General features: G+C 38.3%; 1 protein-coding gene across 1 annotated transcript in view; it reads left to right on the top strand.

The window, feature by feature from the left end:
* Nucleotides 1-27,583, top strand: part of GALNTL6 (polypeptide N-acetylgalactosaminyltransferase like 6) — a 1,377,865-nt gene that overhangs the window by 888,252 nt on the left and 462,030 nt on the right. The window lies entirely within an intron of this gene.

Here is a 27,583-nt window from a genome sequence, read left to right as displayed (position 1 = left end):
CCAAGTACTCCACAGCGTGGCTGGCAAGAAAGGGTATAAAAGAAGAAAATCTAATGACATGGCCTCCTTGTTCACCTGATCTGAACCCCATTGAGAACCTGTGGTCCATCATCAAATGTGAGATTTACAAGGAGGGAAAACAGTACACCTCTCTGAACAGTGTCTGGGAGGCTGTGGTTGCTTCTGAACGCAATGTTGATGGTGAACAGATCAAAACACTGACAGAATCCATGGATGGCAGGCTTTTGAGTGTCCTTGCAAAGAAAGGTGGCTATATTGGTCACTGATTTGTTTTTGTTTTGTTTTTGAATGTCAAAAATGTATATGTTGAGATGTTATATTGGTTTCACTGGTAAAAATAAATAATTGAAATGGGTATATATTTGTTTTTTGTTAAGTTGCCTAATAATTATGCACAGTAATAGTCACCTGCACACACAGATATCCCCCTAAAATAGCTAAAACTAAAAACAAACTAAAAACTACTTCCAAAAATATTCAGCTTTGATATTAATGAGTTTTTTGGGTTCATTGAGAACATGGTTGTTGTTCAATAATAAAATTAATCCTCAAAAATACAACTTGCCTAATAATTCTGCACTCCCTGTATGTATGTCATTATGAATGTATGTCTGTATGTATGTCTGTATGTATGCCAGTATCAATGTATGCCTGTATGTCATTATGTCTGTATGCATGTATGTCAGTATGTATGTATACATGTCTCTCTGTATGTCTGTCAGTATGTATGTCTGTATGTATGTCATTATGAATGTATTCATGTATGTCATTATGTATGTATGCCAGTATGAATGTATGTCTGTATGTCATTATGTATGTCTGTATGTCAGTATGAATGTATGTCTGCATGTCATTATGAACGTATGTCTGTGTTTCTGGTGTGTGTGTGTGTGTGTGTGTGCAATCTGATGGCTTTGTAAGGGTCCCCCCGGTTTCTGATGCCAATCATGAATGCATAGCAATGTAACACAGAATGTATCCCCATGATTTATTATTATTATTTTGCTTGTTTTTAAAGTAAAGTCTATCTGAAATTCCTGATAACTTCAGGGATATTTTTTTTTTCTAAAATCTGGCCTGTAAGATGTAGTACAAAAGTATGTCTGAGAATCTCTTTAGTTCCTTGATTCAATCCAACATATGATAAAACTCCCATTTCCCAATTGCCAGACGTGTTACTATTTAATTATTTATCTCAATTACTATCATCCTACATTTCATTTGATTTTACATCTAAAGATATGGCATTTAAGTCAGTTTTTGATGCCACTGTTATCTTTGCCCCTGTCCCTTACATTTTTGTTGCATGTGTAATCTATGCTGGGTGACATATAGATTTATAGCAAACATTAGTTTTTTGTGGGTAGATATGTTATCTGAACAGCAGAATGGAAGAACTCTGTATCCTGTACATATTAATCAGTATTATATTACCATACTCAGAAGAGTGCTAATTCACACAGTGCTAAGACTCACTGGTATTTTGTCATCATTTGCTGTGAGCAGGATATATAAAAATACAGTCCTTGCACACAGGCTGAAAATATTTTAAAGTGCCAGGTGCCAGCCAAGGCTCAAAAGTATTCAAGTAGAAAGTAGAGAAAGCTGCACTCACGGTCTCCGGTTAAAACTTCAAGGCTTTATTTAGTATTCATTAAAATAGATCAACGTTTCAGTCCCACATTCAGACTTTCCTCAGGATCAAACATAACATGCAAGTGTAACAATATATTTAAATATATAAGTAAGTAACAAGTGAACATAAATTAACATAAACTCATCGCAGGTGCTGTGAACTGCCATCGGCATCCCCCTAAGTCCCGGGCGCATGCGTACAAAAGCCCCCCTCAAGTGATGTAATCACGTAATGGCTTGAATGCGGTCAGCAAGACTCCATGGCAACGCGGTCTGAGAAACCAACTCTGCTATGGTGACAGCTGATCGTCTAAAAATACAAAGAGAACTGTACAGTCAATACTTGAAATAACACCAATCTAAAGTGTCAGTGACAAGATGAAAGAATGAATAAAGTGCATGGAGAGTATAAAAGTGCATTAATAGATCGCAGTCAGAAAGTGACATAGTGGAGTTTTGTGAACATATTTAAAGTGGCAATGTGCCTAATATCAATTCATAAATTGCTCAGTACTTGTATTAAGTGCTAAATACAGCATAAAGTGCCTAATTGTGTGAACAAATTTCGAACATGTGAGAAGTGCCAAGTGCTCATAAAAAGATTATTTTACAATTAAAAATATGTTGCATGTAACTTCTATTAATAAAAATAAACATCAAAAAGAGTACCAACATGTCCGCTAGCATGATATATCTAAATTATAACTTTGATTCCATTATATTATCCCTTTGATCATTTTAATTTTAACAGGGAAAAAATTCTTAAGGTATATAAATTATCCTGGCCAACCTTTATATATTACTAAAAATACATTTTAACATGCTTATTAATAATTACAGCTAGACAGAAACTAGGTAATGTACTCCTCCACTAAACTTAAAAACAAAAATAAAAAAATCTAATTGCAACCAAGGCTGGTACATCACTAACGACTAACTCATCGCTTCATTTCACAAAAAGGAATAAAAGGGAATGGTTTCATTGAGTCCCTTTGGAGATAAAGTGCCCAGTTCATGGATCCTATAGGCCTCTCTATTCAATAGCATTTTGCCTCGGTCGCCACCTCTCTTTGGTAGTGGTATGTGATCAATACCTACAAATTTCAAAGTTGATAAAGCATGACCAAGTTGTAAAAAATGTTTTGCAATGGGTTTATCTGATGTTCAATCTCTGTAGGGTAGTCTAATGCTCAACCTATGACCCCTAATCCGTTCACATAAGGATGTCTCAGTCTTCCCAATAAGAAAGGCCACAGGGGCAGGTCAATTTGTAAACCACGTGGGTTGTCCTACAAGTGATGGTATGTTTAATCAGGTATTTTATTTTGGTATGAGGGTGGTTAAACATACTGGTATATGCTGGTAGCATATGGATGCATGTAACACAGCCTACGCATCGTACTGAGCCACGATTTTGAATGCCGTTAGCCTGTGTGTAACTATTGATGGTATCCGTGTGAACTAGTAAGTCTATGACAACCTTGTTTCTTTTGTAACATAGTAATGGTATCTCTTTAAAGACTTTTGGGAGCATGTCATCATTTGGAATCATCTGCCAATTTCGCTGAATTTCAGTGGCTATTTGTGGGGTCATTTGATGGAACTCCATGGGAAACACTAGTCTTGAAGTGCTCACTTCTTTCTTAGGAAAGCTGGCACTCCGTGCTTCTTTATGTCAGGGTACCTGTAGTCTCTACCTCTGATAAGAGGAGAGACTTAGACGTTTTCCCGTTCTGAAGGGCTGTTTCCTCCGTTCCTCGCGGTTCCACGCCGGCCGCGAGGGATCCATGCCCTTTTATGACGTGACGCTCAGTAGCCGACGTCATGACGCCAAGCCGGCTCGACCTGTCACTCAAACCCTGAACACGAACCAGGACTCGTCGGGGGTGTGATTACCTCCTAGAACCGGGGTATTTAATAGAGATTGCCGCATTTGCTCATTGCCCTGTCGTGGTTCTAGCCAGTCTAGTCACTCAGTGCTCTTGTATGTCTATTGTCTCTTTGGTTCTGACCCGGCTTGTTTGTATCACTCTGCTTATCTCTGTTATCCTTTGACCCTGCTTGTCTCTCGCTTACCTGTCTTCTCGTTCCCTCGACCTCGGCTTGCCTCTGACCATTCTCTACTTACTCCTTACGTTAAGTCCGGCCATTCTAAGGTCCGGTATACGTACCTACTACACTTTGTACTCTGCGTGTTGGATCCCTGTCCCGATCCTGACATTACGACAGGGCCAATGGATCCTGCAGGTACAAGTAGTCAGCTTGGTCCTTCCGATCCTAGGTTTGACGCCATGGAACATAGAATGGATCAGATGGCCTTAGCACTACAGGCGTTATTATCTCGTCCTAATAACCCACCAGAAGAGATGCGTAATAATTCTATCTCCCCTGTAAGTTCAGGTTTAGAGGTAGCCACTGTAGGTGCCTCCTCTCGTATTACCCCACCTGTACGTTATGGTGGTTCTCCTGAGAAGTGTCGAGGTTTTTTTAAACCAAATCAGTATCCACTTCGAATTACAACCCCGTTCCTATCCTACAGATAGGGCGAAGGTCGGATTTATTATCACCTTATTCGTTGAGAAAGCTCTGAGATGGGCCAATCCGTTGTGGGAAAACGATAATCCGTAAGTATATAATTATAATGCCTTTGTAGCTGCTTTTAGAAGAACTTTTGACCCTCCTGGTAGAAAGGTCAATGCACCCAGATTACTGTTGCGCCTTAGACAAGATAACCATACAGGGAGTGCAGAATTATTAGGCAAGTTGTATTTTTGAGGATTAATTTTATTATTGAACAACAACCATGTTCTCAATGAACCCAAAAAACTCATTGATATCAAAGCTGAATATATTTGGAAGTAGTTTTTAGTTTGTTTTTAGTTATAGCTATTTTAGGGGGATATCTGTGTGTGCAGGTGACTATTACTGTGCATAATTATTAGGCAACTTAACAAAAAACAAATATATACCCATTTCAATTATTTATTTTTACCAGTGAAACCAATATAACATCTCAACATTCACAAATATACATTTCTGACATTCAAAAACAACAAAAACAAATCAGTGACCAATATAGCCACCTTTCCATACAAGGACACTCAAAAGCCTGCCATCCATGGATTCTGTCAGTGTTTTGATCTGTTCACCATCAACATTGCGTGCAGCAGCAACCACAGCCTCCCAGACACTGTTCAGAGAGGTGTACTGTTTTCCCTCCTTGTAAATCTCACATTTGATGATGGACCACAGGTTCTCAATGGGGTTCAGATCAGGTGAACAAGGAGGCCATGTCATTAGATTTTCTTCTTTTATACCCTTTCTTGCCAGCCACGCTGTGGAGTACTTGGACGCGTGTGATGGAGCATTGTCCTGCATGAAAATCATGTTTTTCTTGAAGGATGCAGACTTCTTCCTGTACCACTGCTTGAAGAAGGTGTCTTCCAGAAACTGGCAGTAGGACTGGGAGTTGAGCTTGACTCCATCCTCAACCCGAAAAGGCTCCACAAGCTCATCTTTGATGATACCAGCCCAAACCAGTACTCCACCTCCACCTTGCTGGCGTCTGAGTCGGACTGGAGCTCTCTGCCCTTTACCAATCCATCCATCTGGCCCATCAAGACTCACTCTCATTTCATCAGTCCATAAAACCTTAGAAAAATCAGTCTTGAGATATTTCTTGGCCCAGTCTTGACGTTTCAGCTTGTGTGTCTTGTTCAGTGGTGGTCGTCTTTCTGCCTTTCTTACCTTGGCCATGTCTCTTAGTATTGCACACCTTGTGCTTTTGGGCACTCCAGTGATGTTGCAGCTCTGAAATATGGCCAAACTGTTGGCAAGTGGCATCTTGGCAGCTGCACGCTTGACTTTTCTCAGTTCATGGGCAGTTATTTTGCGCCTTGGTTTCTCCACATGCTTCTTGCGACCCTGTTGACTATTTTGAATGAAACGCTTGATTGTTCGATGATCACGCTTCAGAAGCTTTGCAATTTTAAGAGTGCTGCATCCCTCTGCAAGATATCTCACTATTTTTGACTTTTCTGAGCCTGTCAAGTCCTTCTTTTGACCCATTTTGCCAAAGGAAAGGAGGTTGCCTAATAATTATGCACACCTGATATAGGGTGTTGATGTCAGTAGACCACACCCCTTCTCATTACAGAGATGCACATCACCTAATATGCTTAATTGGTAGTAGGCTTTCGAGCCTATACAGCTTGGAGTAAGACAACATGCATAAAGAGGATGATGTGGTCAAAATACTCATTTGCCTAATAATTCTGCACGCAGTGTACTCTTGTGGAGTATGCACTAGAGTTCAGGTCCTTGGCGGCAGAAGTTAAGTGGAATGAACAGGCTTATATAGACGTATTTTTAAACGGATTATCAGATGTAATACTTGATGAGGTTGCTACTAGAGAGCTTCCTGAGAATTTGGAGGATTTAATTTCTTTTATCTCTCGCATTGATGAACGCTTAAGAGAGAGACAGAACACTCGAGATAGAACCTGTAGACCTTCCTTCAAACTAGCTCCCTCATTTCTAAGTCCTGAGATCAAAACCTTACCTTTTCCAGAACCTATGCAGATAGGCAATACTCATCTCTCAGAAGAGGAGAGACAGTACAGGAGAAGGGAGGGGCTGTGTATGTACTGTGGAGTCAGAGGTCACTTACGCCTAAATTGTCCTAATCGATCGGGAAACGCTCGCACCTAAGTTTCTCTAGAGGACAGGCCTTGGGTGTTTCTATTTTGTCCTCTACTCATAATTATAAAGATCATAGGCTTGTGCTACCCGTTTCCTTAACTTGGGAAAGGGGAGTAGTAGAGACTGTGGCATTGATAGATTCCGGAGCTGCTGAGAGCTTTATCGACCAAGTTTTTTGTCACTAAACACACTATTCCATCTCAGTTAAGGGAGACGCCCTTGGCCGTTGAGGCCATAGATGGTAGACCTTTAGTTGAGCCTGTGATTTTTCGTGAAACCATACCCGTTAACTTAACTGTTGGAATTTTACACGAGGAAGACATATCTCTGTTACTCATTTCATCTCCTTCTGTTCCCATAGTCCTGGGGTATTCTTGGTTAAAGAGACATAACCCTATTATTGATTGGGAATTAGGGGAGATAATCTCATGGGGTCAGAATTGTCAGGAGAAGTGTTTACAGAAAGTCTCACCGCTTTGCATAGTTAATGCATCCACTCAGTCTACCGACCCTACAGAAGTACAAATACCTCCACTGTATCTGGACTTAAAGGCGGTATTTGACAAAAAGAAGGCCGATACTTTACCCCCACACAGGTCCTTTGATTGTAAGACTAATCTACTCCCTGGTACCATGCCTCCCAGGGGCAATGTATACCCTTTGTCTACTAAGGAGAACTTAGTCCTAGAGGAGTATATTCGTGAAAATCTAGACAAAGGATTTATTAGGAGATCTTCCTCCCCTGCCGGGGCTGGTTTTTTTTTGTTAAAAAGAAGGATGGTACACTGAGACCTTGCATTGACTACCGAGGTTTGAACAAAATAACCGTTAGAAATGCCTACCCGATTCCTTTGATTACCGAGCTCTTTGATCGTTTAAAGGGTTCCAAGATTTTCACCAAGTTAGATCTCAGAGGGGCATATAACTTGGTGAGGATTCAGCAGGGTCACGAGTGGATGACGGCGTTCAATACCCGTTATGGGCACTACGAGTATACCGTAATGCCTTTTTGTCTCTGCAATGCGCCGGCAGTATTTCAGGACTTGATCAATGAAGTTCTTAGGGAGTTTCAACAGGACTGCGTTATTGTATACCTGGATGATATTCTTATACATTCTAGGGACATTGAGACTCACCACAGACAAGTCAGAAGGGTTTTGCGCAAACTTCTTCAACATGGCTTGTACTGCAAACTGGAGAAATGTAGTTTTGATCAGTCCCAGACAAACTTTCTTGGTTATGTGATTTCTGGGGAAGGGTTTAAGATGGATCCGGATAAACTCCAGTCCATTTTAGACTGGCCCTTACATAAGGGTCTCAAGGCCATTCAGAGGTTTATTGGATTCTCCAATTATTATAGGCGCTTCATTAAGGGTTACTCGTCAATTATTGCTCCTATCACCAATATGACCAGACAGGGGGCTGACACTAAGATTTGGTCTACTGAAGCACTTCTTGCTTTCAAAACCCTCAAAGAACTTTTTGCTTCCGCACCAATTTTAGTTCACCCTGATACTACTCTGCCTTTCCTACTCGAAGTAGACGCCTCAGAGACAGGTGTAGGCGCTATCCTGTCCCAAAGGTTAGGTGTGGATAAACCATTACATCCATGTGGTTTTTTTTCCAAAAAGCTATCTGGCCCGGAGAGCAGATATGACATTGGTGACAGGGAACTACTAGCAGTTATCATGGCTTTAAAGGAATGGAGACATTTATTGGAAGGGACCTTACATCCTGTTACTATTTTGACAGACCACAAGAACCTGTCCTATATTGGGGAGGCCAAGCGATTGTCCTCCAGGCAAGCTCGTTGGTCTTTATTCCTCACGCATTTCAATTACGTACTCACTTACAGACCTGGTTCTAAGAATTCTAAAGCCGATGCTTTGTCTCGCCAATATGAACCTTCTACTGTGTCTGAGCCAGTGTTGTCCTCTATAGTCCCCAAGTGCAATATTATCGCCAACACAAGTCTTAAAATTAATTCTCCACTGCTTGACCGTATCATGAAGTTGCAACATCTGGCACCTAGGCAGACTCCTGTGGCAAGACACTTCGTTCCCCCTGAACTCCAAAGGGAGCTCTTACAGTGTTTCCACGAGAGTAAGGTGGCGGGGCATCCTGGTATTCGCAAGACATATTCCTTAATCTCTAAAGATTTCTGGTGGCCTTCTTTACGAAAGGATATTAAGGATTTCATTGCAGTGTGTGAGATCTGTACTAAGACTAAGCAACCTCATACTCTTCCATGTGGTCTATTACAGCCCTTGGGCATTCCAGAAAGACCATGGTCCTGTTTGGCCATGGACTTTATTGTTGATTTGCCTATTTCTAAAAAACAGACTGTTATTCTCACTGTAGTCGATAGGTTTACTAAGATGGCTCATTTTGTGCCTTTACCTAAACTTCCGACTTCTCCTGAATTGGCGGAAATATTCGCTAAAGAAATTTTTCGTTTACATGGGATACCTTCCGAAATTATTTCTGATAGAGGTTCCCAATTTGTTTCACGTTTCTGGAGATCTTTCTGTTCTCAATTGGGCATCAAATTGAATTTTTCTTCTGCTTATCACCCTCAGTCTAACGGAGCTGCTGAACGTACCAATCAAAAAATTGAACAATATTTGCGTTGTTTTGTCTCCGAACATCAGGACGATTGGGTCGGTTTGATTCCTTGGGCAGAGTTCGCACACAATAATCTTGTTTGTGATTCCACTCGTTCTAGCCCCTTTTTCATGAATTATGGCTTTCATCCTTCCATTCTTCCCTCGGTCTCTCCTTCCCAAGGGGTACCGTCGGTTGATGTTCATGTTGCCAATCTGAGGAAGTTGTGGGATCAGACTCGACAAATTCTCCTACATAATTCCATGTTGTTCAAGAAACACGCTGATAAACGCAGAAGGGCGGCTCCTGTTTTTGTTCCTGGTGATAGGGTATGGTTGAGTACAAAAAACATTCGTTTAAAGGTTCCTTCTATGAAGTTCGCGCCTCGTTACATTGGCCCTTACAGGGTCCTGGCTCGTATTAACCCGGTTGCGTATATTCTAGTACTTCCATCTGCCTTACGCATCCCTAACTCTTTTCATGTTTCCTTGCTGAAACCGTTAATTTGCAACAGATTTTCCTCCACTGTTTCCTCTCCCCGCCCTGTTCAGGTTGAGGGCCAGGAGGAGTACGAGATCAACTCCATCATCGATTCTCGAATTTCTCGAGGGAGGTTACAGTATCTTGTCGACTGGAAGGGATATGGTCCTGAGGAGAGGACTTGGGTACCTCAGGAGGATGTTCATGCTCCTCGCCTCCGCAGGGCTTTTCACTCCCGCTTTCCATCTCGTCCCGGATGCTTCCGCCCGGTGGGCGTTTCTGAGGGGGGGGGTACTGTCAGGGTACCTGTAGTCCCTACCTCTGATAAGAGGAGAGACTTAGACGTTTTCCCGTTCAGAAGGGATGTTTCCTCCGTTCCTCGCGGTTCCTCTGGTCGGTTACACGCCGGCCGCGAGGGATCCACGCCCTTTTATGACGTGACGCTCAGTAGCCGACGTCATGACGCCAAGCCGGCTCGACCTGTCACTCAAACCCTGAACACGAACCAGGACTCGTCGGGGGTGTGATTACCTCCTAGAACCGGGGTATTTAATAGAGCTTGCCGCATTTGCTCATTGCCCTGTCGTGGTTCTAGCCAGTCTAGTCACTCAGTGCTCTTGTATGTCTATTGTCTCTTTGGTTCTGACCCGGCTTGTTTGTATCACTCTGCTTATCTCTGTTATCCTTTGACCCGGCTTGTCTCTCGCTTACCTGTCTTCTCGTTCCCTCGACCTCGGCTTGCCTCTGACCATTCTCTACTTACTCCTTACGTTAAGTCCGGCCATTCTAAGGTCCGGTATACATACCTACTACACTTTGTACTCTGCGTGTTGGATCCCTGTCCCGATCCTGACACTTTAAGAGCTTTCTGTAGAATGTCCTGCTTGTAGCCTCTTTCCAAGAATTTTTAAGTAATTTCCTGCAATTGGACTTCCATTGGAATTGTTTCTGATGGCATGCATGTATTGTGTATTATTAGGGAGGGAATCCTTCAAAGCCCTAGGGTGGGCACTCTGGCAGTGCAACGTGTTGCGGTCCGTGGGTTTGGAAAGCATACTGTATTAAATTTTAGAATTTCCAACAGTAATTTGGAGGTCAATATAATGGACCTGTTTTGGATGTATGTTTGCCATTAATCTTGCTGAACGCAATCACGCCATTACAGCATTACATCACTTGAGGAGGCGGGGCTTTTGTACGCATGCGCCCGGGACCCAAGGTCTTCCTTGATCTTTGATGATGATATGAAAATTCTTGATCAAGAATTTTCAGATCATCCTCAAAGATTAAGGAAGATCAGAAGACAAAGAAATCAAAATAACATCCAGTAAGGGACTGACTGATTGGCAATAGACTGAGTTACAGACCAGAGCACCCAGAGAGGAGAATCCCTAATTGAATTAATTTGCCATAAAACTGTGTCTGAGTGAGATATACCTTACACAATAAGACCTCTTTATTGTGTTTTCTCATATATGCTGGATGGAAAGAACCACCAAGCAGAGCTACAGATATCCATAGACGTGGATTGTACCATCCAGGCGCATTACAGCAGAGCTCTTAGCAGCTCTATTTATTGTGAGTTAGCACTCAATATTTCTGCCTCAAATAGTCCAAATTACTGTTACATATTGCACTATTTTTGTCCATTTCTGCTTCCTTTTAGGTTACAGAAATCATCCTATTTCAGCGTATGTAGACTGAACAAAACTGATGTGATTATATCTTCTGTTATATATTGCCAATTTCTGTTAAATCGTATTGTTTTTGGGGCGCAGTTCATCACCCTGCTTGTTGTTATCTCTTTTGCCAGTGAGATTTTGGGAATTCTCACAAATCTACTGATGCCCACCTACCTACCCTGTTTGTAGTGAGCGCTTATTCCTATCTCTGTTTGTTCTCCTATCCCTGTACTTACTTTGTATGCTGGAGTTTATAAGGTCCAAGTCACAGGAAACTGAGTGGGAAGCTGCACTAAGTTGATCTCTAAAGAACATCCACTTCATCCTTCTATTGCTAGAGCTGCTAAGTCTGAGCCATGTGAGTGGGAACTCCAGAAGTCTTGTGGTTTGTTCAGATGCAACTTTGCAAACCTAAGCCATGCTGCCATGTTCTAATTATAGAAAGGAAGATGTATCCTGGCAACCCTTCCAAGCAAACCATACTTGCTCTAATTGTACTGCCAAGAACTTTAATATTTAACATATTATCTGAGGTCTGTAGAGTTCAGAATGTAACTCTTTTTTTGCAATTTCTCTGAGCTTGTCTGATCTTGGGGTGAATTTGCTGGGACATCTACTCCTGGGAATATTGACAACTGTTTTAAATGTTTTCCACTTTTGAACCATTTTTATGACTGTAGAATGATGGGCTTTAACCCCTTAAGGACACATTACATGTGTGTCATGTCATGGTTTCCTTTTATTCCAGAGGTTTGGTCCTTAAGGGGTTAAATTCTTTGGAAATTGTCTTATAACCATTCCCAGTTTGGTGTACAGCAACAAATGCTTCTCTAAGGTCATTGCTGATTTCTTTCCACCTAGGAATTGTTTTGACATACACCTGAATGCTCCAGACCAACAAACTGCTAAAACTTTAGCTTTTATAGACGTGGTCACACTTGCTGATGATCAGTTAATCGAGGTTATTTGATTAACAGCACTTGTCTGCAAATTAGCCTTTTCATTCCTTTGGAAGCAGTAAGGGTGTACTTAGTTTTTTACACAAAGCTTCTCTATTTTGACTTTATTTTTGTTAAATAAATCCTGACACGGTGTAATATGTTATGCGTTGTTGTTCATCTGAGGTTATAATTACCTAATATTTTAAGAATTGCTAAGGAACAGCTGGTTGCTGTTATATCCTAAAATGTAAAACCATAGAATTCAAAGAGGGCGTACTTTCTCTTTCCCATGACTATATATATATATATATATAGATCGCTACTTCCGGTTTTCAGTATATCCACACATGCGCATTTTAGTTAGTGAGACGCCAGGTGCGGAATGCTTCAGGTGGTGAGTGTTTTCAATGATTTAATTATCAGCTTGTTTGGTTATATAAACGCAATCATTAACTGAAACGTCGATGACTTATATCATGTTTTAAAATTTTGGAATAAAGAAGATATTTCATTATACAGACCGTGAGTGCAAGCCTTCCTTTTGTACATAGTCACATATATACTTAAAGAAATGTCTGAGAGGAAACTTGCCCACATGAATAGTTTTGCTTGCTGTCATTTTCTGTATGAATAATCCAAATTCAAACAGTGTGGTCTTAAGAGATAAGCAAAGTTCCATATAGCAATAAAGGTGAATACACTGCAGCTGTCAAAATCTACTTAAAGTAGCAGTTTAGATTTCCTTACTCAGCAAGTCACTTAGTTTTTTAAGAAGTAATACATTTTGCTTTGGTTATGTAGAACTTTGTTCACTCTTTTATTGTTGTCTAGTAATATTTGTATCATAAGGTATTTTCATGTTGGAAAATATGAAACTTCATAGTATACAATGCTGCTAAATGGAATATTATTAAACACACATATTTAAAGCAACAATTGTTCTTATAACAAAATAATTTAATAATATGTATTTGTACCGCAGCTCCTTTAATGCTCAAACGTTGTCAAACTGATCAATAGATCAACAGATAAAGCTTACAAAATAAAACCAGACGACGAGTAACAAAAAAAAACGTTTTTGATTCAGATTCAGTTTGATTCGTTAGTGATTCAGTTCACCAAATGATATATGTTTACCCAATCCAATTTAGATTACAAACTGAGGTTAAATCCTGTTGGTGCCAAGGAACCCCAGGTATGTTTCAATACCTGAGGTTCCACCCTATCAGCTAGGGCCATGGCTAGTGACCCCAGACTGACAGATGAGTTTTGTGCAGAACTCTTGGTAGGTCTTAAAATCAATTTAAATACTGCAGCTGAGCAATATCCTAATCAGCCATGGTAATTTTAAATTGTCCCCAGTATCAGGAAGACTCCCATATCTCAAAAGACTCTGGTGAGGTTTCCCTGCTGGTGCCTTGCTAAGTGATTGGTGCTGGGCTTTCACAGCTGCCCAGCACTGATCATCATTAGTGGAGTTGCAGTATAAGAGGGAGATCTCCATCGAATGCTGCAATCACTCTGTACTGAGTGAGATAACAAGTTCCTCTGCTGATGTCAGTACTCCTTCAGTACTGCTCATGCGTATCCTTTATGTTTGCACCAGTATATTATATTCTGAGTTATCTTGTTACTGACCTTGGCTTGTTTATCATTTATTCTACTCTCCGTGTTCCTGAATTTTGGCTTGTCTACCAAAATTCCTGTTTTCTCCTTCACTTGATCTTGTCTATCACTATGCCTATTTTGTAAGTCATGGTAAGGCATGGTAATACAGCATCTATACCTTTGTTGTATATTAGGATCTGGGTGTGTGGGTTCCCTCAACCCTATTGTGACAGTTTGTGATTAATTGGGAATGAAAATTGTTACAATCCTCTTAGTTTTAGCTTTCAAACAATAATTTATTCCTTGCAATGTTTGTTTTATAACTTCTAAATATTAATTGAAATTATAGACATACTGGGAATTTTAACAATCAGGACTAATTAGTGAATCTATTTTGAGTTGGTTTTCTTTAGTTGCACTTGGTGTGTATAAATTATTAAATGTAAAACTGAGAAAAAAATGTGGGTCTTTTTTTCCCCATTTTTTTATATTGTATTCCTATTTAATATTATGTTATGTAGGCATATAGTGTATCAGAATAAAGCCCTATTTCTCCTTTAAAAAGGATATACAACATGTATGGGTGCACTTAAACAGAAAGGGTGAAATGGTGATAGAACTACGAAAGCATGGCAAAAGTGCCAAAAAGCCTTGGATCTCAAGACTTTGCATCTCAAAATCTCAATTTCATAAAATGACCAGCAGGTTCAAACATTTCCAAATGCATCATATCTTAGCTTAAATTAGACATAAAAAGAACCTATTTGCGCAGTATATCCACTTCAAGTTACTATATTACCAGATAATTAACACTCACTCTAGTATGAACTTCCAGGTTTCATATTGAGACTCTGATCTGTAAAGCACCTTAATTCACTCCTTCTGCCCATTGTGGAAACTTCAAACACTCCTTATTGTGTTTCTTCAAAGTGATTATAACTCAAATATACAGAAGGCACCAAATAGAAAAAATAAAAATGAAAAAATGTCCATAAAACCCGCAGGATAAAAAGTATCTGTAAGCTGGAATGCTTGGCTAATTTTAACAGCTAGACACATAAATCCCATCCAAATACAACAAACATAAATAATGACCGAATAATGTTCCATTCTATACTATATATTAGAAGGATATAAATAATGAATGAACTGCTCTACTACACATTCAAAATCAGAGAGTTGGAAATATATAAACTCTGACTGTCCTAGCCTCATATATCTCTGTACAATAACCCCTTTAGTAATTACTCTAGTATTCCATCTAAACCCAATCTCCTGACCTATGCAATTTAAAAAAAAACACCTTTCCTAGCCATGGTAACGCAATCTCTTCTTACAATTTGAAGAAGGATAGCAGTGTTACAACCTTTATTTTCTTCTTATGTTTGCTGAATGAAGTTGAGCAGGCTTCACATTAACACAGGTCACTATATTAATTTACAGTACAAAAAAGAAGGAATAAAGCAGAGAAAAATAAAACAATAGTGACAATTAGAACCCAAGTTGGTTAACCACAGATTACGGGGATAAACTGTGCCTCATCCTATACACAAGTACATGTACTACAGCTCCACCTACTGTTCAGTATAATAACCACTGATGTATGATGGATGTATTTGCAACTCCAGCAGTTCTTTTTTTACACTGTAAACACTCAATATTAATTTAGTGCAAGCTGTACCTAGATATTTTATACTATATTTGATTTCCATCAAAGGAAGCAATTACCTGTATTACACAGTGATTGGCTGCAGCTTTCATTTTTGGATATTTGGAATGAACACAAAAAACTGTTCTTATGTTCCCTGATATGGATGTTAGAAAACATCATAAGGTTTAAAAAAAACAATAAACAAGATATTGAAGAATATTATTAGCAAACTGCTAGTCTGTCATTATTTAGTCTATTAAAATGTGTGATGAAGCACCAATCTGTTCATGTGTTAATATAACCGAACTGGCAAGTGGTACTGTGGGTATATTATCATTTCTTTTGATATCAATGCCAATTCCTAGCTGGTCATGTTAGAAAACAAGGCATACCATTGTCTCATCACAATTAATTGTATAACATTGCCTTTAATTAAAAAGCAGCATGCAGCTCTGTTTATTCAACAAACTAATTTCACATTAAAAGTTCTCGTGTTCGTTGCAAAATCAACCTTACATAAGTTAGAATGATTTTACAAACAAACAGGTTTATCACTGGTGTGTTTTCAAAGTCCTTATATCTACTTAGAAAAAAAATTTGAGCAGTTACTTATTGTTTGAAAGATATTTTTAGATCCATTCTACGAGGGCCAGATTGCACATGTTAACTGAATGGAAAATAAAACATAATTTTTTAGACATATTGCCTCCAGCGCATGTTCTTAGTCCCCTGGAAACCACAACTAACACAGCAGGCTTCAAGATAACCTCACATAAACACAACCGGATCAATCAGTTATTTTCACACATCCGTATGTGCTGTTAAAAGATTCATATTTCCCACGAGAGGAGTTCCTGGAAATGGTCTCTATTGGGATAAAGGTAGAGTTCACTGATTTTAAGACCCTATAACTGGGATTGTAAACCTTTGAAAGTTGAATATCCTTTTGCATTTTTTTCCCCCATGATGTTTAGCAAGACATTTATTTGCATAGTCATAAAGGGAAATGTAGTCCATGACATCTGGAGAGTCACAGGTTAGCAACCACTGCCTTGCAAGTCCAACTTTGAGATGTGATATGTTTGCAAGAGATATTATATATAGGACATGTTTGTATAGTGCTGAAAAACATCATGCAAGAATTTGTTTGATGTTTAGGATTATTTTTCAATACAATTGTGCATGATTTTACTTTGGACATTTCGAAACAATACTTAAAATAATCCTGCTAAGCAATAATAGAATTCAATGTTGTAGTAAATATTTAATTAAAGGTGACTTAGAATAATTCTATACATTGTTAACTCCAGCTGGAGATGTTCATAAAGAATGTAAAATGCAGGTCACCACACACCTTTCCATTTAATTGATTAGCCTGTGAGTGTAGCTGGGTAGCCCTAGCAAGTGGTAATAATCAGTCACCATACTTAATGTCATTGCAGATAGAGATGTGAATTACTGTTATATATCCCACCTGCATATTTGTATAATTGGCACAATAATAACAATAGTTGCATAGTTAAAGGGACACTTCAGACACCACAACAATTACAGTTTAATGTAGTTATTCTGGTGAGTATATTCATTGCCTTCAGGCATTTTCATGCAAACACTGCCTTTTACATTGCCCCTAATGGCACCTCTAAGTGGCCACTCCTCACATGGCCACTGGAGATGCTTCCTAGGGCAGTGCTGCAGAGTAGCATGGGGAAGCTGAATTATCCTCATAGAGATGCATTGATTCAATCCATCTCTATGAAGAAGTGCTGATTGACCAAAACAGTGTTTGGCCCCACCCCATCCCGCCTTCTTGCTGATTTTATCCAATCCAATGCTTTCCGTTGGCTTAGCTAAAAATCGTCAATTCTGATTATGTCATCAAGGAGGCGGATCGGTGGCAGGGCCAGCGCTGGGGGACCCATGCGGCACTGGAAATAAGGTGAGTTTTAATTCCTTTTAAGGAGGCTGAGGCTCATTTTAGGGGGCAAGCCATGTAAATGGTGGGTTTAACACTATAGGGTCAGGAATACAGGTTTGTGTTCCTGACCCTATGGTGTTCCTTTAAATACACAGTTAGCACATAAATCAGGGAAAAAACATAATTTTCAGGTATAGGCAGCTGTTCAGGGATACAAACATAAAAGTTAAGTAAAATTGCACAAATGTAACTTATATTAATAATTTAATCCTTTATATAAATAATAGGGAGGTAAAATGTACAGTGAGGAAAAAACATATTTGATCCCCTGCTGATTTTGAACGTTTGCCCACTGACAATGAAATCATCAGTCTATAATTTTAATGGTAGGTGTATTTTAAGTGAGAGACAGAATAATAACAACAAAAATCCAGAAAAACATATGTCAATAAGTTATAAATTGATTTGCATGACTTGGATAGTCTCTTTAATACAGGTGCACTGTGAATCGGCCTGTCCCTTAAAATAGAGGGAGTGAATGCTAGTAGATCTATTAGTACCAGAGGGACTGGGCATATACATATCATTTGAATGAGGCGTGGGTAGTGACACAGTACTAAAGGTTTTATGTTTGACAGATATAAAGGGCCCATAATACAAAGATACATTCCATCTTAAAACCATTTAACTTTTAACCTGGGATCACCTGGGTACTTCTTTTTGCCTCCACTAATTTCTTTGAAGAGCTGGAATCTCTCTATCTGAGCTAAGCCCACCGATTAGCTGATGCTCTCAAGTTGTAGTAATTATAGTGCTTGAAGTGTTCCTTTACTTATCCCCATCTCACCATATAATCAGAAGATGATCCTGCCCACAACATATCGCCCATAAAATGTGGAAATAGTTTAGTAATATGCTGGTTCAGATGAGGCTAGGGCCAACTGCAGGTTTAAAAGGGGCATTCTCACTACCTATGGAGAATATGGGTAGGCTCTGTAACAATGCTACTTATATTATCCACAACCTACTGAACATTATGTATTGGGTAAGAGATGATCATTTTCAGATTAATATTACTAAACAAAAAAGAAGGACATACCCTTACACACCATGGTAGTAGGGGAAACCAATATTATTTCTTTTCAGCCCCAAGATCCCAATGCTTGATATATGGGATCGGAAGACAGTGCTGTTGTTTACTGTATGGTCATCAAATTTGAGATAAGAAGATCTTGCAATATGAACTCCTGAACAACCAATCAGCTCCACATCATAATTCTGTGAGTAGCCCAAATGCTGTATTTGCGTAGCTATTTTTTAATCCACGTGTAAGCGTAATTGACCTCAGTGGTGCAAGTCCTTTCCTATAAATAACCCTTGCAACAGGTTCTGTAGTTACCACTTGTTGAGCGAAAAATCCAGAATAATACAATACAAAAAACAATGATGTTGAACAATCTGCTACAGAATACTAAAACAAAGTAAAAAGGTTTTTTTTTCAGTGAAAATCAATTTCTAAGAACACGTGTTTTAGTGACAATGCTAAATTACAATGTCTCTAAACAATGTTTTCAAACAAGTTTTTATCACCACTAGGACTACTTACTTTTATAGCACTGCTCTGGAACTGTATTTATAGACTATTCTACACAGCTGAACAGATGAAAGATCCTCCAAAATCAAACTATCCATGTAAGATAATGGACTAAAATGTTAGCTATCTGCTATGCTTTGATATTTGTTCATTATGCTTCACAAATGGATTTGTGATGAGTCTGACAAGCAGTGCTAATGAATGCAATTTCAGGTTGTTATTTCTTCTAAGAAAATTCGATTGACACAATCTTCCTCTAAAATATCAGTTTAATGAAAGTTCTCTACATTAGTTAGATGTGTGGAAATGTAATTCTTTCTTTCAAAAACTTTTAGGTGACATGAGATACTTACCAGAGACAGCAGTTAGTTTGAAAAGATCACAGTTCTAATAAATTGCCAACCTGTGGTTTTTAATATCTCAGAATTCTTTTGTTTTTTATTTTTTTATTTAGATTTTCTTTTTCTGAAATCGTAGCAAAAGCTTAAAGCCAACTAGAAATGGTGTCTACGTTCTTAAAGAGATCAACCAGGGAATTATGCAGCTATAAATCTGGCTTATATAGTGGATAAAGTATTTAATAATAATTTAATTATATTATTCAAGAATATGTTTTCAACAGCAATATTGTTAGTAGGATGTACTAAGATAGATAATGACAAATAAACATAATTCATTTTGAAGAAGTCCATAAAACATAACTCACAGTGTTGCAGTGGATTTGATATAGTTTACCATAGAAGGTGTACAAATTGAGCCAGACATGTTTAGAATAAAATATTCCACTTAAAATTGGCTTATGTGACAGCTGTCACGTCAAACCAATTTTTTAAATTGATAATAATCCATTTATTGACTTTTGAAAGTAAATAGATTTTATTTCATTAAGCATCTGCAAAAAAAAAATAAAAAAAAGGGAGAAAACCTCATCCGTAACTTTAGTATATTATTATTATTATTATTATTATTATTATTATTATTATTATTATTATTATTATTATTATTATTATTTATAAAGTGCCAAGAAATTCCACAGTGCTGCCCAATAGGAGGACTGACAGACATGTATATAACAGCATTCTTTGGCAATATAGATGCATCTTGGGTCAGACAATGTTTTAAAACCCACAGTTAGTTTCTCTGGTCTTCCCTGCTTTGGAGCAGGAGTGAATCGAGAAGACTGTCGATAAGCAATCTGATCCAAGGTGCATATATGGCTGAAGGATCCTGTCATACACTTGATGAAAGGGTTCTTATATCACAAAATAGCTTTGAGGTGACAGTTGTCCTTTACGGAAAGAGTGCAGAGAGTTGATATTAATGGGACATTTTAATGCTTATCAAAAGTTTTCAAAATGCCACAAAATGATTTCAGTTAATATGGTCTTAATGCAATTTAACATTTTTACATAGTTATTTAGATATATTTAGAGACTTGGTGGGAATCGAAATGTTAGGCCTGAAATTACAGATTTGTATACAGAACATTTGTCATCCTGAAATTATTTTAATGTGTTTAGCTTCTTTATACTTATGTATACATGGGATTAATTACATTTTATATTTTTTACCCAAATGCTATACTTATGTTACTGCCCTTTTTTGACAATAGCAGAAAGTGTATTATTTTCCTTATGTGTGTATTGTATGTGTATATATATTGTTTAATTATTTTCTTTTTTAATAAACTGTATTTTGCAATATTAATTGTAGAATGCAGAGTATAGTGGAACACACTGACTGTTATACATTACGATAGGTAAAGAGTACTATTATTTAGAGGTACAGGGAGGAGAGGGTAGCGGCAGCACCTCACAATATGTTCCAGTAGGATATGTAATAAGAATGGAGAAATGGAGACGTATATAATGTAGTATTTTTTACTGGGAAAGTGAATAAGAAAATTGGAAATTACAATTTGTTTGGAGCTCCTAAAAGCTCCACTTCAATGCACATGAGCAGTACAATCCCCTGGATTTTTGTTATATCACTTGGTTTCAGTCAGTGGTCCGGGATACATAAAAGATGTTTTAAATTATAGATAGACTAGTCTAGTGTAGTATATGGATGATGTAGATTAAATGAAATTGTACTCACATGTTATGGAGCCTGTGTATTGGCTCCTAAGTAATAGCATGGAGTGGTATAATCCACATTCTGGGATACTGAAAAGCAAAGATTCTCTCCATATATGTGGTATAAATAAAATATAAAATATGAAACAAAAAAAACAAAAAACAAATGTCCAAAAGGTAATGGAATAAAAGCAGGAGGGTCCAGAGTGTCTTGACTACAAAACACAATAAATAAAACAAAATTAAAAAAATATAGAGTAACATGCAATACTAACACATTTCACCAAATATGGCTGTTTCAAAGTGTTACAGCAGGCTGGATTCTTCTTTTTATCAACAAATACAATTGGTGGTCATGTGATGTTATCATTAATTGACGTAGACATAACAAAACATTTATATATGTAAAAAAAGCAAAACATGACAATTTGAGGATACAAATTTGCATTTAACAATACATATACGTATATAAACAATAAAAAAACAAATATACCAAGTATGCTATTTGGATTGAGCAAAGCCATTTTGATCCATCTCTGTTAGTTATTTACGCTTTCTTTTGCACTAATTAATATCATGTGTGCTCTATATTTTTTATTTCTGTTTAACTACATACGACATATACATTTTGGAGCCTATACCCAGGCTCAATTACAATTCAGTGCAATTTAATGTTATCACATTTTATCTATATCATCCAGATATACTATTATAGATTAGTCTATTAGTCTATCACCCGTGTGATATTACAGGGATTGTACCACTTCCACGCAGAGTAGTGTAGCTTTTAGGAACTTTAAAAATGTGTAAGTGTATTTTCTTATTCACTCTCTCACTGTGTAAGAATTCTACATTATATACTTTGCCATTTATTAATTCTCGTTACATATCCTACCCGCTCCCTCCTGTACCAGCATCTTACATTTGTCCAGAAAAAGTAGAGACTCTTGACTCTTGACTTGGTGTTAGAGCTGCCATCCAACTAATACAACTCAAGAGCTAAACTACCATACATACTTAATCTACTGGCAATTACTCTATTATGAATGTAGTAACCTAATCTATCCCTTTATTCTATTTAATATTTTCTTCTTGCCTAGTGGTGGTCTCAATATTTCTCATTACATATCACATAACTTTGTGTGAATTTGTGTGTGTGAGTTTGTTTGTTACTGGATGCATAATAATATGGCCAGCCCATGCCAGGATGGACATCTCCCTTAGAAAAGCAGACCCAGTGGGTCAGAGAGGATAGGGCGCCCCCTAGTGAATATCTATATATACATATGTACAAAAGATAAAATATAACTTTTAATAGTTAATACATAAAAATGCTTAAGGTAAGGACCCGGAAACAGAAATAAAGTGAAAGTGAAAATATCATACAAAAAATAATAATAATAAAGAAAAAATAATAACTAGATGGGAGGATATAAATAGATGTGAGAGCGTGCTGGGTGGGGATAAAGTAACTTGAGGTGATGTCTCAAGAGTTACTGTATGAAAAAACACACCCCCCAAACAGCTGTCTATCTCACAACTACACAGTAAACTCTTAGTTAACTCGTGCTGTACACCCTCCATATATTCCCACTAACAGTATCCAGTACGGAATCTGATGGGGTAGAAACAGTGGCACACTATAATATGCCTCTAGAGAGGGGAATTGACGCAACAAGAGAGTAACATTAAGAGTGAGTGTATCATATAGTGGAGATCTGTCTAAGGATTATACAAGTGTATCTACAATTGATACAGTTGTGGGAGCAATGCCTCTGGGGTTGGGGAACAGGGTTCGGTGAGGAGAGGGCAACCAACACTATTGAGACAGTGCTAAAAGGCACTAACCACCCATTTATGCAGTGGTGTCTTGGAAGGAAAATCTCTCTATACCCGCCAAACATCCCCCCATCCGCACCCCACTTAAATAGAGATACTGCATCTCTTGGAGATGGCTGCAGGAACAAAATCTCGGTGTATAGAGAGCGCTCACTAGCTGACATGCGGGGTTACCGAGGACCAGATGTGGACCAGCCAACTTGCTGGACTTGGAGAATGGTTTTAAATTAATAAATTTTAAACACTTGGTAAATTCCCTCTGTACCCTTGTCGCATACAGCACCGGCTCAATGTACCAATACACCAATTCTGTCCCCTAGTCGCCACCCCTCTAAGTCAAAGAGAAACTCTGTATCACTTATGAGGATCAATTCCGATTTGCTCAACTTGCTATCTAGTTATCCACCAAACAGACTCGTAGCATATCCTCCCTATCTGCCTGCCTGACACGTGTTTCGGCGCCAATACAAGCGCCTTCTTCTGAGGCTAAACGTTTAGCGACAAGGGTACAGAGGGAATTTACCAAGTGTTTAAAATTTATTAATTTAAAACCATTCTCCAAGTCCAGCAAGTTGGCTGGTCCACATCTGGTCCTCGGTAACCCCGCATGTCAGCTAGTGAGCGCTCTCTATACACCGAGATTCTGTTCCTGCAGCCATCTCCAAGAGATGCAGTATCTCTATTTAAGTGGGGTGCGGGTGGGGGGATGTTTGGCGGGTATAGAGAGATTTTCCTTCCAAGACACCACTGCATAAATGGGTGGTTAGTGCCTTTTAGCACTGTCTCAATAGTGTTGGTTGCCCTCTCCTCACCGAACCCTGTTCCCCAACCCCAGAGGCATTGCTCCCACAACTGTATCAATTGTAGATACACTAGTATAATCCTTAGACAGATCTCCACTATATGATACACTCACTCTTAATGTTACTCTCTTGTTGCGTCAATTCCCCTCTCTAGAGGCATATTATAGTGTGCCACTGTTTCTACCCCATCAGATTCCGTACTGGATACTGTTAGTGGGAATATACGGAGGGTGTACAGCACGAGTTAACTAAGAGTTTACTGTGTAGTTGTGAGATAGACAGCTGTTTGGGGGGTGTGTTTTTTCATACAGTAACTCTTGAGACATCACCTCAAGTTACTTTATCCCCACCCAGCACGCTCTCACATCTATTTATATCCTCCCATCTAGTTATTATTTTTTCTTTATTATTATTATTTTTTGTATGATATTTTCACTTTCACTTTATTTCTGTTTCCGGGTCCTTACCTTAAGCATTTTTATGTATTAACTATTAAAAGTTATATTTTATCTTTTGTACATATGTATATATAGATATTCACTAGGGGGCGCCCTATCCTCTCTGACCCACTGGGTCTGCTTTTCTATCTATACAAATTTGTAAGGGTTAACCCCTAATTGGTCGCCCCGGGACACATCATAAGTTGCTTCCCAGTCTGGGTAGTCAACTTACTTCCTCCTGGACATCTCCCTTGCAAAATTTTTTTTTAGCATTATACTAAATAAGTTATAGCATGGTGCACTTTAAACACTCTATCCTTGTTCCTCTGCTCAGAATGCACCCTTACAGTGGGAACTATCTGACTTATTCTGAGTGCTATTCCAGAAGAGAGTCTATTTATTTATTTATTTATAAACTATTTTACCAGGAAAGATACATTGAGATTTCTCTCGTTTTCAAGTATGTCCTGGGTCAACAAATCATTGCATTGTTACAATTAGGGTACAATAAAATACAAAAACAATATTAATACACAATAAATACAAAATGTAACATAGAACAGGTAGGAAATATATAATCAAACATGACAGGTGCATTCTGTTTTGAGGTATGTAGAGAGGGATCTCTTAAAGGACTTTAGGCTTAGGGAAGATTTTAAATTGTGCGGGAGGTCGTTCCACAATTGCGGAGCTTTGTAGGAGAAGGAGGATCGGGCTGCTTTCTTTTTGTATTGAGGTAGACTAAGTAAAGTGTTGGTACTGGATCGGAGGTTATAGGAAGTGGTAACAGCCGGGGAAAGCATTGTGTTCAGGTAGGGTGGGAGTTTCCCAGAAAAGCTCTTAAACACAAGGCTGGAAAGATGAAGGGTGCGTCTGGATTCCAGCGACAGCCAGTTTAGTTCTCTTAGCATGTCACAATGGTGGGTCCTGTAATTACATTGTAGCATAAATCAGCAGAACGAGTTATACAATGTGTTGAGTTTATTAATGTGGGATTGCGATGCAGATGCATATACTACATCCCCATAATCAATGATTGGCATCAGCATTTGCTGTACAATCGTTGCCTTTACTGTAGGGCTTAGGCAGGATTTGTTTCTGTACAGGGCACCTAGTTTTGGATAAAGTTTAGATGCAAGCTTTTCTATGTGCAAGCCAAAAGATAGATTGGGGTCTAACATCATACCCAAGTATTTGAAAGAGTGGACTGCGGTCAGTGTGCCATTTGAATTTGTTTTGATGGATAGGTGGGAATTGTGTAATTTGTGTAATTTAGGTACTGTTCCAAAGATCATTGTGACAGTTTTGTCAGTGTTCAGGAAGAGTTTTTTTGCGATCCACTTTTCTACCACTGTAAACTGGTCTTGGAGCACAGCCTCAAGCTGCGGTAGATCGGAATTGCTCGCATAGATTACCGTGCCATCTGCGTACATGTGTACATTTGAGGATTTGCAGACATTATTATAAATAATGTAAATAGTAGGGGGCCGAGAATGGAACCTTGGGGAACACCACACGTGACTGGGAGAGGGAGGGAGTCGCTGTCAGAAATGGACACATATTGCGAGCGATCTGATACATACGATCGAAACCAGTTTAGCGAATGATCACCAATACCTGAGTTTTTGAGTTTGTGCAGTAGAATGTCTCCACCTACCAGAATTCACCCCTACTCGACCACCATGGATTACACCCACCTCCCTGCATAAAGGGAAGTAGGAAATGGGTAAAAACATTGTATTGTTTTTTTGTTTTTGTTTCAAATACACACACACACATCACCCAGAAAACAAGCTCCACACACACATACAATCACACTCAGCGAACGTCACACACAAGCACAGTCAGTCAACCTCAGAAACAAACAATTAGACTCAACTAACTCCACACACAATCAGAATCAGCTAGCTTCTCACACAATCAGACTCAGCTAAGTCCATAAACAATCAGACTCATATAGCCTTGAAACACAATCACATTAAACCAACCTCATAATTACAATCAGCCAACTTCACATATACATATTACACTTAACCCGCCACCAAAATTACACCCAGTTTGATGTATTCCTTGGAGAGTTGAGATGAGGGGCACCCTTAATTTTTAACTATTGTACTGGGGCCCAGTGAAGCCTAGTTACACCTCGTATTTTATGCAAAGCTGCAAACAATTCTTATTATGGCAGATAATAAGAGGACAGTGGTTGGCTGGGGGTAGTTGTGTAAGTAACTCAGCACAACCTGGTCTGTCATTGGGTGAGTTAAGTATGTTATCAGAGTATATCTAATGTAGTTGTTCTGTGTAAAAGCGGAGACATGACTAAAGCGGCGGATTTACAGTGGTAGAAAACTGCAAATCATTTATCCTTTTTTAGAAAAACTAAAGAGATTTGAAAAAGTAAAAAAAAAATGCAGCACAACTATGAGGCCAAAACCTAGCAAATGCACTTATGTTGTGTTGGTACCCAATATGTGTCTGAAGTGTTCCATTAACACTTTAACCCCTTAAGGACCAAACTTCTGGAATAAAAGGGAATCATGACATGTCACACATGTCATGTGTCCTTAAGGGGTTAATCAATAGTTTGTTTCATTTTTTCTTTGGGAAGGAGTGGGTCTCCTCTCTTTATGCTATTCTAACTTTGCTTGCTTCATTTGATCTACCAGGAAGAACAATACCCTGGTGACATAATTGATGTTATTTATTTATTTATTTATTTATTTATTTATTTGATCATGATATTACTAGAATAGCTTTTAGAACAATGGCATTTATAAATAAGAAGAGAAGATTGTGCATGTGCATGGTACAGAAAATAAAGCATTAGGGAGTCACAGCAAATGTGAAATGATAAACAGAACAAGACATTTCTGAATCAATGATCTGAGTAGCCTTTTGAAACCTACAAATGCAATGATTTACTATAGCTACATATGAGCCAGAAACATCGCAAGAAAATATGAAACAAGTGCACCATATAATGTAAAACCAAATAAGTATGCTTCACTTGTCTAGACATTTGCACAGATCTAATAAATTAGAATCTACTATAGTTTACAATATCTTGTCGCCTGTAAAGATTTAATTGGAATATGTTGGGGGTGAAAATGAAAACTGAGTTTGTGATGAATTCATTTAATTACTATAAAGCACTGAGCATTTACTTTTTATATCATTGCATATGACTCCATTGATGTCTTGCTGTGCCTTAATAAGATATGTAAACAGCGATTTCTTGTTTTGCCTTAGTGCAATCACTTGATTTTACTTAAAAACGACATAATTGAAAAGTAGAGAAATTCAGATGCATTTGTACTGATAAAATAATCAGTTATGTTATTATTGTTATTCCTATTATTATTCATAGTAATATAGTAATATTATGTAATAATATGTTACATATTTATCTTACAATTTTTTTCAACCTCATTAATGTGGGTAAAAATGTTATTTCATAGTTAATGTTTCTATGTCCATAGTTGCTTACACAACTACCCCCAGGCAACCACTGTCCTCTTGTTATCTGCCATCTCTTTTAGATATAAAAGTGCAGGTATAACTTGCATATCTCGCTTTTCTGGTCCATTTCCT

Source organism: Pelobates fuscus, chromosome 6, assembly GCF_036172605.1.
Source record: "Pelobates fuscus isolate aPelFus1 chromosome 6, aPelFus1.pri, whole genome shotgun sequence".
NCBI lineage: Eukaryota > Metazoa > Chordata > Amphibia > Anura > Pelobatidae > Pelobates > Pelobates fuscus.
Note: the sequence above shows the minus strand (reverse complement) of the source record. Positions and strands in the feature narration are given on the sequence as shown.